General features: G+C 39.4%; 2 protein-coding genes across 2 annotated transcripts in view; both read right to left on the reverse strand.

Annotated features, from left to right (window-relative positions):
- Positions 1–12122, reverse strand: part of LOC128657302 (oocyte zinc finger protein XlCOF7.1) — a 225235-nt gene that overhangs the window by 189978 nt on the left and 23135 nt on the right. The gene's annotated exons all lie outside the window — the stretch shown is intronic.
- LOC128657300 (gastrula zinc finger protein XlCGF26.1-like) overlaps positions 1–12122 on the reverse strand; it is a 72115-nt gene that overhangs the window by 41936 nt on the left and 18057 nt on the right. The window lies entirely within an intron of this gene.

The following is a 12122-nucleotide window of genomic DNA, read 5'->3' on the forward strand; positions in this document are numbered from 1 at the left end:
AATTGTGCTTTATACAAAAAAATCATAACCACCATAAAAAGGGTGGGCCTCATGGACTCTTGCCAATATGAAAGAAATGAATTTATCAGGTAAATTCTTACATAAATTATGTTTTCTTTCATGTAATTGGCAAGAGTCCATGAGTTAGTGACGTATGGGATATCAATACCCAAGATGTGGAACTCCACTCAAGAGTCACTAGAGAGGGAGGGATAAAAATAAACAACAGCCATTTCTCGCTGAAAAAATATTCCACAACCCAAAATATAAGTTATTCTCATAATGAAAAGAAAAACTTAAAACATCAGCAGAAGAATCAAACTGAAACAGCTGCCTGAAGAACTTTTCTACCAAAAACTGCTTCTGAAGAAGCAAATACACAAAATGGTAGAATTTAGTAAATGTATGCAAAGAAGACCAAGTTGCTGCTTTGCAAATCTGATTAACTGAAGCTTCATTCTTAAAAACCCACGAAGTGGAGACTGATCTAGTAGAATGAGCTGTAATTCTCTGAGGCGAGGCCTGACCCGACTCCAAATAAGCTTGACGAATCAAAAGCTTTAATCAAGAAGCCAAGGAAATAGCAGAGGCCTTCTGACCTTTCCTAGGATCAGAAAATATAACAAATAGACTAGAAGTCTTCCTGAAATTTTTAGTAGCTTCAACATAATATTTCAAAGCTCTTACCACATCCAAAGAATGTAAGGATCTTTCCAAAGAATTCTTAGGATTAGGACACAAGGAAGGGACAACAATTTCTCTACTAATGTTGTTAGAATTCACAACTTTAGGCAAACATTTAAATGAAGTCCGCAAAACCGTCTTATCTTGATGAAAAATCAGAAAAGGAGATTCACAAGAAAAAGCAGATAGCTCAGAAACTCTTCTAGCAGAAGAGATGGCCAAAAGGAACAACACTTTCCAATAAAGTAGTTTAATGTCCAAAGAATGCATAGGCTCAAACGGAGGGCCCTGTAATGCCTTCAAAACCAAATTAAGACTCCAAGGAGGAGAAATTGATTTAATGGCGGGCTTAATATGAACTAAAGCCTGTACAAAACAGTGAATATCAGGAAGTTTAGCAATCTTTCTGTGAAATAAAACAGAAAGGGCAGAGATTTGTACCTTCAAGGAACTTGCAGACAAACCCTTATCCAAACCATCCTGAAGAAACTGTAGAATTCTAGGAATTCTAAAAGAATGCCAAGAGAATTTATGAGAAGAAGGAAATGTAGGTCTTCCAAACTCGATAATAAATCTTTCTAGAGACAGATTTACGAGCTTGTAACATAGTATTAATCACCGAGTCAGAGAAACCTCTATGACTTAGTACTAAGCGTTTAATTTCCATACCTTCAAATTTAATGATTTGAGATCCTGATGGAAAAACCGACCTTGAGACAGAAGGTCCGGCCTTAACGGAAGTGGCCAAGGTTGGCAACTGGACATCCGAACAAGATCCACATACCAAAACCTGTGTGGCCATGCTGGAGCCACCAGCAACACAAACAATTTTTCCATGATTATTTTAGATATCAATCTTGGAAGAAGAACTAGACACGGAAAAATGTAAGCAGGATGAAAACACCAAGGAAGTGTCAGCGCATCCACTGCTTCCGCCTGAACATCCCTGGACCTGGACAGGTATCTGGGAAGTTTCTTGTTTAGATGAGAGGCCATGAGATCTCTCTCTGGAAGACTCCACATCTGAACAATCTGAGAAAATACATCTGGATGGAGAGACCACTCCCCTGGATGTAAAGTCTGACGGCTGAGATAATCCGCCTCCTAATTGTCTACACCTGGGATATGCACCGCAGAGATTAGACAGGAGCTGGATTCCGCCCAAGCAAGTATCCGATTTACTTCTTTCATTTCTTGGGGACTGTGAGTCCCACCCTGATGATTGACATATGCCACAGTTGTGATATTGTCTGTCTGAAAGCAAATGAACGGTTCTCTCTTCAACAGAGGCCAAAACTGAAGAGCTCTGAGAATTGCACAGAGTTCTAAAATATTGATTGTAATCTCGCCTCTTGAGATTTCCAAACCCCTTGTGCTGTCAGAGATCCCCACACAGCTCCCAAACCTGAAAGATTTGCGTCTGTAGTGATCACAGTCCAGGTTGGCCGAACAAAGGAAGCCCCTTGAACTAAACGCTGGTGATTTAACCACCACGTCAGAGAATGTCGAACATTGGGATTTAAGGATATTAACTGTGATATCTTTGTATAATCCCTGCACCATTGATTCAGCATACAAAGCTGGAGAGGTCTCATGTGAAAACGAGAAAAAGGAATCGTGTCCGATGCTGCAGTCATGAAGCCTAAAACTTCCATGCACATAGCCACTGAAGGGAATGACTGAGACTGAAGGTGCCGACAGGCTGCAACCAATTTCAAATGTCTCTTGTCTGTTAGAGACAGAGTCATGGACACTGAATCTATCTGGAAACCTAAAAAGGTGACCCTTGTCTGAGGAATCAAGAAATGTTTTGGTAAATTGATCCTCCAACCACTAGTACCAAGATATCGTCCAAATAAGGAAACACCGCAATACCCTGCTCTCTGATTACAGAGAGTAGGGCACCTAGAACCTTTGAAAAGATTCTTGGAGCTGTTGCTAGGCCAAATGGAAGAGCAACAAATTGGTAATGCTTGTCTAGAAAAGAGAATCTTAGGAACTGATAATGTTCTGGATGAATCTGAATATGAAGGTATGCATCCTGCAAGTCTATTGTAGACATATAATGTCCTTGCTGAACAAAAGGCAGAATAGTCCTTATAGAAACCATCTTGAAAGTTGGTACTCTTACATAGCGATTCAAAATTTTCAGATCCAGAACTGGTCTGAATGAATTTTCCTTCTTTGGGACAATGAATAGATTTGAATAAAACCCCAGACCTTGTTCCTGAAAAGGAACCAGCATGATTACCCCTGAAGACTGCAGGTCTGAAACACACTTCAGGAAAGCCTGAGCTTTTACTGGATTTTCTGGGATACGTGAGAGAATGAAATCTTGTCACAGGAGGTCTTACTCTGAATCCTATTCAATACCCTTGAGAGACAATGCTCTGAATCCATTGATTTTGGACAGAATTTATACAAAAATCCTTGAAAAACCTTAATCTGCCCCCTACCAGCTGAGCTGAAATGAGGGCCGCACCTTCATGCGGACTTAGGGGCTGACTTTGGTTTTTTAAAAAGCTTGGATTTATTCCAATTTGAGGAATGCTTCCAATTGGAAACAGATTCCTTGGGGGAAGGATTTGATTTTTGTTCCTTATTTTGACGAAAGGAACAAAAACGGTTAGAAGCCTTAGATTTGCCCTTAGGTTTTTTATCCTGAGGCAGAAAAATCCCCTTTCCTCCAGTAACAGTTAAAATAATAGAATCCAACTGAGAACCAAATAAATTATTACCTTGGAAAGAAAGAGATAATAATCTAGACTTAGATGTCATATCGGCATTCCAAGATTTAAGCCACAAAGCTCTTCTAGCTTAAATAGCTAAAGACATGGATCTAACATCAATTTTGATAATATCAAAAATGGCATCACAAATAAAATGATTAGCATGTTGCAGTAAACAAACAATGCTAGATATGTCAGAATCCAATTCTTGTTGTGCTAAATTCTCCAACCAAAAAGTTGATGCAGCCGCAAAATCAGCCAAAGAAATTGCAGGCCGGAGAAGATGACCTGAATATAAATAGGCTTTCCTTAGATAGGATTCAGGTTTCCTATCTAAAAGATCTTTAAAAGAAGGAATAGTGGTACGTGTAGCAAGAGTAGAAATAGCCCCATCAACTATGGGGATCTTTTCCCAAAACTCTATAGAAATTGCTGGTAAAGGATACAATTTTTTAAACCTTGAAAAAGGAATAAAAGGAGTACCTGGCTTATTCCATTCCTTAGAAATCATATCAGAAATAGCATCAGGGATAGGAAAAACCTCTGGAGTAACCACAGGAGGTTTAAAAACAGCATTTAAACGCTTACTAGTCTTAACGTCAAGAGGACTGGTTTCCTCACTATCCAAAGTAATTAACACTTCTTTTAACAAAGAACGAATATAGTCTATTTTAAACAAATAAGTAGATTTGTCGGTGTCAATATTTGAGGAGGGATCTTCTGAATCAGATAGATCCTCATCAGAGGAGGATAAATCATTATGTTGCCGGTCATTTGAAATTTCATCAACTTTATGAGAAGTTTTAAAAAACCTTTTACGTTTATTAAAAGGCGGAAATGCAGACAAAGCCTTCTGAACCGATGTCAGGCAGCAACGTTCCAACAGATACTTCTGAGGCAGGATCAGATTGAGACATCTTGCAGAATGTAAAAGAAAAAACAACATATAAAAGCAAAATGATCAAAATTTCCTTATATGACAGTTTCAGGAATGGGAAAAAATGCAAACAGCATAGCCCTCTGACATAAAGAAAGGCAAGAGGCAAACAGCAATGGGGTATAAAACTAATGAAAAATTTGGTGCCAAGTATGACGCACAATGTAAGAGAATTTTTTTTGGCGCCAACAATATCCGGAAATGACACACTTGCGTTACTAACGACGCAACCGTGTGTAAGACTTCCGCGTCAACTACGACGCTGGAAGTGACGAACTTGCGTCAATGGACGTACTTTTCGCGCCAAAAAAATTTCGCGCCAAGAATGACGCAATGAAGTTCAGCATTTGGCGCACCCACGGCCCTAATGCTGCCCGCAATTTGAAAGAGTAAAAAGTAGTCAATTTGAAAAAAGACTAAACCCCAGGTAAGAAAAAAATATTTCTTAATATGTTTTATTTCCCAAATATGAAACTGACAGTCTGCACAAGGAAATACATGAACCTGAGTCATGGCAAATATAAGTACAATAGATATATTTAGAACTTTATATAACTGCATAAAGTGCCAAACCGTAGCTGAGAGTGTCTTAAGTAATAAAAAACATACTTACCAAAAAGACACCCATCCACATATAGCAGATAGCCAAACCAGTACTGAAACAGTTATCAGTAGAGGTAATGGTATATGAGAGTATATCGTCGATCTGAAAAGGGAGGTAGGAGATGAATCTCTACGACCGATAACAGAGAACCTATGAAATAGACCCCCGTTAGGGAAATCATTGCATTCAATAGGTGATACTCCGTTCACATCCCTCTGACATTCGCTGTACTCTGAGAGGAATCGGGCTTCAAAATGCTGAGAAGCGCATGTCGTAGAAATCTTAGCACAAACTTGCTTCACCACCTCCATAGGAGGCAAAGTTTGTAAAACTGAATTGTGGGTGTGGTGAGGGGTGTATTTATAGGCATTTTGAGGTTTGGGAAACTTTGCCCCTCCTGGTAGGATTGTATATCCCATACGTCTCTAGCTCATGGACTCTTGCTAATTACATGAAAGAAAGGGCCTTTTGTAGGGCATTGCCGTAAAGCAAATCAGCTCTTTATCTAAAAAAAAACAAAAACAAAAAAAAAACTTTTATGATACAAATAGGGAATGTAATTTTAAACACCTTTCCAATTTACTTTTAGCACCAATTTTGCTTTGTTTTCTTGATATTCTTAGTTGAAAGCTAAACCTAGGAGGTTCATATGCTAATTTCTTAGACCTTGAAGGCCACCTCTAATCTGAATGCACTTTGACAGTTTGTCACCACTAGAGGGTGTTAGTTCATGTGTTTCATATAGATAACATTGATCTCATGCACGTTAAGTTACCTAGGAGTGAGCACTGATTGGCTAAAATGCAAGTCTGTCAAAAGAACTGAAATAAGGGGGCAGTTTGCAGAGGCATAGATACAAGGTAATTACAGAGGTAAAATGTGTATTATTATAACTGTGTTGGTTATGCAAAACTGGGGAATGGGTAATAAAGGGATTATCTATATTTTTAAACAACAAAAAATTTGGTGTTGACTGTCCCTTTAACCCCTATAATTAACCCCCCCCCCCCAATAAAAAACAAACAAAAAAAAACACTATCTAAAAATCCCTAATCTACAAAGTGCCCTGAAAAGGGCATTTGGCTGTGCATTTCCCTTAAAATTGCATTCAGCTCTTTTTGCTACCCATACAAAACAACAACAAAATCATCTTTTTAAAAAAAAACAACAACAAAAAAACACAAAAAAAACCCTAACACAACCCCCAAGTTGGTACTCACTGATGTTGATGACGGCGACACTCCATCTTCATCCTGGAGGTGGTCCTTTATCCATCTTCTTATCTTTTTCCTGACAGTGGTGGCTACGGTGGTCCTCATCTTGGCACGATGTACAGGGTGCTCCTCTTCATGCTGTCCCCAGCCGCACACCGAATTGTGAGTGTGAGGTACCCCTTTTAATGGAGCTACCCTTGAATTCCTATTGGCTGATTTGAATCCTCAAATTCAAATCAGCCAATAGAATGAAAGCTTTCCTTTTATTCTATTGGCTGATTTGAATTTGAAGATTCAAATCAGCAAAATCAGATATACCGTGATTCTCTCATACACGGTTATGCATAAATGTAACAAGACAAAAAGAGGGAGAGTGGCGCTCTAAAAAGATCTAGAGGATTAGAAAGTAATATGTAGTAACTACAAGATGATAAATGTAAATATTTAATAAGCATAATTATGAAAACACAGTAAAATTAATCTGATCTTATTACAATGTATTATCTGAATAGATACACAAAATAAGTAAAATCATACAGATGTTGTGGCCACAACGTTAAGAACCAATTTCTAAAAACAGTATTACACGGTAATACTGAGTATATCAGTGCTGTAAGGTCTATATCAATGCGCGAGACTAATACTAAATCAGTTCACGTTTTGCACATGGTAAAAGTCCAGGATGTCTGCCTGAAAAAGCCTCGGTATATAAGTATGCCCTTGAAATCTTCTCTAATGTCTGTACATGCATAAATGGTTATGTTCTATGTTCCATAAAACATAATATCCTAACCGGTCAGTCGTAAAGGTTTTTTTCTGGCAAATCTGTCTTACCGGACCTCCATAGAGGTTTACCAGTGTCCCCCAAAGCAAATAGTAATAGTCGGCTTTTAACGTTGTGTGTTATTCCTTCCTGCTGCTAGCGTTCAGCGTCTCGGCAGCGGTTTCCATCGACTGTACTGTGGGGTAGTCACATGACCTAGTACCAATCGGGTAACTGGAATCTTTTTAGGCTCCAAATTTGAAAAATTCCAGATCGTAAATGTGATATTTTGCACTATACAGTTCCAAAGTGCAATCTTTATGTGCCACAAGTCTTCCTTCTACACGTTTCAGCGAATAATGCCTTTATCAAGATAGCTTGTTGTAGGTATTTGGGCTTTTGTATACCCCAGGTCTTAAAGGCAAGTTTTGTGAGGCTTAAAGGCACAGTGTATTTTTCTTAAAGACACAGTTTCTGTTTAAAACAATGACTCTATTGAGTGTAAAACAAGTTATAAAATAATTTCAACTTCCTTCAAATTAATATAAATATAGATATACTTCATATATGTTTGGCATATTTAAATTCTCAAGTGTATACGTGTATATTAAATCAATCTGTTTACGGCATATGTGCATCCTTGTGTATGAAAAATAAAAAATTTCAACATCGAATAAGGGCTATGAATAACTTTAGAATTAAATACACTGTGACTTTAAGCCTCGCAAAACTTGCCTTGAAGACCTGGGGTATAAAAAAGCCTAAATACCTAAAACAAGCTATCTTGATAAAGGCATTATTCGCCAAAACGCATAGAAGGAGGGCCTTTTGTAGGGCATTGCCCTAAAGAAATCAGCTCTTTTACATAAAAAAATTACAAATTACACCCTAACAGTAAAACCCCCCAGCCAACCAACCCCCCTAAAATAAAAAAACAAAGTCTAAAAAAACCTAAGCTACCCATTGCCCCTAAAGGGACATTTGTATTGGCATTGCCCTTAAAAGGGCATTCAGCTCTTTTACTGCCCTTAAAAGGGCAATCAGCTCTTTTACAGCCCAAAAAACCCTAATCTAAAAAAAAAAGCCACCAAAAAAATAAAAAAAAGCCTAAGACTAAGCCCCTAATAGGTACTCACCGTTCCTGAAATCCGGAGGTGAAGGTCTTCTTCCAGGCGGCTCTATCATCTTCTATCTTCATCCGGAGCGAAGGCGGCGCAGTGCGGTCTTCCCCGATGCGCATATCCGGAGCGGCGGTCCTCAGTGGCGTGGATGCTCCTCTTCATCTGATCTCTGTCGTACACTAAAAATTGAATGGAAGGTACCACATTCAATTTGGGGTACCTTGCAATCCTATTGGCTGAAATTTTGAAATCAGCCAATAGGATTAGAGCTACTGAAATCCTATTGGCTGTTCAAATTAGGCAATAAGATTTCAGTAGCTCTCATCCTATTGGCTGACGTTAAAATTTCAATAGGAATGCAAAGTACCCAATTTTTAAATGGGTACCTTGCATTCCATCTTCAGTGTGCGGCGACGATCGTAAGAAGGTGATCTCTGTACCTCGGTCACCTCCGATCCACGCCGGCTTGGTCCTGGATGAAGATAAATGAGGTTGCTGCGCTGGAAGAAGATATTGCCGACTCCAAGAAGACCTTCTTTATCATCTTGTAGTTACTACATATTGCTTTCCAATCCGCTAGATCTTTTTAGAGCGCCACTCTCCCTCTTTTTTTCCTGTTACAATATACTGGCAATGGTTTGTGAGATTATATTAACACTCTTTAGTTTGATTTGTTTTTTATAAGATATATACACACTACATAAAGACACGCACGGGGGAGAAAAGTTTCTTGCGGGCTGGTAAGGCTTGTCCTTTACTCGCCCGATGAGGCGAGTGGAGTTTTTGGGTAATCAAAGGCCCTGATAACCATATAGATATGTAGGTATAAATAAAAAAAACAATATATATATATATATATATATATATATATATATATATATATATATATATATGTATATATATATATATATATATATATATATATATATATATATAGTTCAAAGTAGACAAGCACTCCAGAAATCTTGAGTCCCATGCCAGGGGTGCAACAGATAGGTAAATAGAGTTCAAGGAAGTGTGCACTCACCAGGCCTTTTCAAAGTATGGGTGAGTGCCCTCTTCCTTGAACTTATATATATATATACACACATACATACATATCCATACATACACACATATATACACACACTTTATTAAGTACACCTTGTTAGTACCGGGTTGGACCCCCTTCTGCCTTCCGAACTGCTCTAATTCTTCGCGATATAGATTCAACAAGGTGTTGGAAATATTCCTCAGAGGTTTTGGTCCATATTGACATGATGGCATCACGCAGTTGCTACAAAATATATAGATATGGTGTGTGGAAGCACACCAATCCTCAAGGGGGCGCTCTCAATCAAAACAAATGTAACACAATGTGATAAGAACAATAGTATTGTATACAACAACACTCAAAAAAAAATATAACCTTGTGACTGGAAACACAATGAATGTCCAATAACTAAATGATATCCTGTAAGTCACAATAGCTCCAGAAGATTGCAAAGGTCAGCTCTCTGTCGTAGGGGGCTCAAAATCCTGATGATAACAGATGGTTTGAAAAAAGAAACACAGAGGCTCCCAATGGCTTAATACCACAATACCAGGGGACAAGCAAAATATGTAAGACTAATACTCACAAACGAATAGCACCAAAAAGTGCAAGGAAGCAGACTGGAACCTCACAGTTGACCAGCAAACTGAGCAGACGCAGAGATAATTCTGTAGTACTTCTTCACCAGTGAAGTCCTCCTGGTTCATGTAGCAAAGCACCTCCAGGTGCAATATACACAGACTGGGACTTCTCAGCCGCCCAGCTGACTGTTTCAAAGGTTTCAGCAATTAAGAAAGCTCTCAAAACTGATGCAGGAGTATAGATGGATTCCCAGATAAAATCCAGCAGCCAGTGTATTAGTTAAAAATAATATTTTTATTTTAAAAGCAACATGTTTCTCAGCCTACAACTGGCTGTTTCCTCAGGCTATGATACATACAATTGAAATACACTTGCTATATAAAGGGTAACAAACATTCTCTGATAGGTCTAATAATTCATTCATTCCACCTGTATGTGTTCACAAATAGTTGGTGGTCATAGAAACAAAGATAAACAATGACCTCACAGAAAGTATATGGTTAACGCAGTTGCTGCAGATTTGTCGGCTGCACATCCATGATGCGAATCTCCCATTCCACCACATCCCAAAGTTGCTCTATTGGATTGAGATCTGGTGTCTGTGGAGGCCATTGGAGTACAGTGAAATAATTGTCATGTTCAAGAAACAAGTTTGAGATGATTTGAGCTTTGTGACATGGTGCATTATCCTGCTGGAAGTAGCCATCAGAAGATGGCTACACTGTAGTCATAAAGGGATGGACATGGTCAGCAACAATACTCATGTAGGCTGTGGTGTTTAAACAATGCTCAATTGGTACTAAGGGGCCCAATGTGTGCCAAGAAAATATCCCCCACACTATTACACCACCACCAGCCTGAACAGTTGATACAAGGCAGGATGGATCCATGCTTTCATGTTGTTTACGCCAAATTCTGACCCTATCATCTGAATCTCGCAGCTGAAATCGAGACTCATCAGACCAGACAACGTTTTTTCCAATCTTCTATTGTAGAATTTTGGTGAGCCTGTGCGAATTGTAGCCTCAGTTTCCTGTTCTTAGTTGACAGGAGTGGCACCTGGTGTGGTCTTCTGCTGCTTCAAGGTTAGACGTGTTGTGCGTTCAGAGATGCTATTCTGCATACCATGGTTATTTGAGTTACTGTTGCCTTTCTATCATCTCGAACCAGTATGCCCATTCTCCTCTGAACTCTGACATCAACAAGGCATTTTTGTCCACACAACTGCCGCTCACTGGATATTTTCTCTTTTTCAGACCATTCTTTGTAAACCCTAGAGACGGTTGTGCGTGAAAATCCCAGTAGATCAGCAGTTTTTGAAATACTCAGACCAGCCCCGTCTGGCACCAACAACCATTCCACATTCAAAGTCACTTAAACCCCCTTTCTTCCCCATTCTGATGATCGGCTTGAACCTCAGCAAGACATCCTCACCACGTCTAGATGCCTAAATGCATTGAGTAGCTGCCATGTGATTGACTCATTAGCAATTTGTGTTACCAAGCAATTGAACAGGTGTACCTAATAAAGTGGCCAGTGAGGAACGAACAACAGCTCAATAACTTGTTAGCTTGATCTATGGCGATTTACCACTCGGGAGCAGCCTTTTAGCCCAATATTTGTATTTTTATATAAAATTTCATTAAAATTATGGGGGGAGATAAACTGAAATTAAAGTCCTCCATGGGGCATATTTATCAAGCTCCGAATGGAGCTTGATACCCTGTGTTTCTGGCGAGCCTGCAGGCTTGCCAGAAACAGCAGTTATGAAGCAGCGGTCACAAAGACCGCTGCTCCATAACCTGTCTGCCTGCTCTGAGCAGGCGGACAGACATTGCCGGAAATCAACCTGATCGAGTACGATCGGATTGATTGACACCCCCCTGCTGGCGGTCTATTGGGCGCGAGTCTGCAGGGGGCGGCGTTGTGAGCTGCTGGTGCAATGCTGAATACGGCGAGCGTATTGCTCGCCGTATTCAGTGAGGTCTGTTGGACCTGATCCCGCACTGTTCTGGGTAAGATATGCAAATTAGATATGCAAATTCTCAGTTTTATTGCTTCAAATACTGTTTTAACACAGCGATTCTTTTCTTTTTTTTTTTTAATAACTTTATTTTCACAAGCTCAGTCAGAGATACACGATACAAATCACTGCGAAGTTCAAGATACAAAAATACATTTACATATTTGGGTAAGTAAAGGTGCACAATACACGAAAGTATCATCTTACGATCTCCTCCTGAGCTTAATTTTGTTTCTAAATAAACCAACTGGGGAAGGTGGGAAGGACAGAATGGGGGGAAGAGTATGAGGGAGTGGGGAGGTGGGAGGGTTTAATGGGGGTTGGGCGGATAGGGGGGAAGGAGAGGGAGGGAAAAACAAAACAAGACAGGGAAAAATAAACGATTATTTGAGAACCTAGTTTGACAGTAGATGGCTCTCATTATCCTTGTCT

The sequence above is a fragment of the Bombina bombina genome, chromosome 4 (assembly GCF_027579735.1).
Source record: "Bombina bombina isolate aBomBom1 chromosome 4, aBomBom1.pri, whole genome shotgun sequence".
Classification (NCBI taxonomy): domain Eukaryota; kingdom Metazoa; phylum Chordata; class Amphibia; order Anura; family Bombinatoridae; genus Bombina; species Bombina bombina.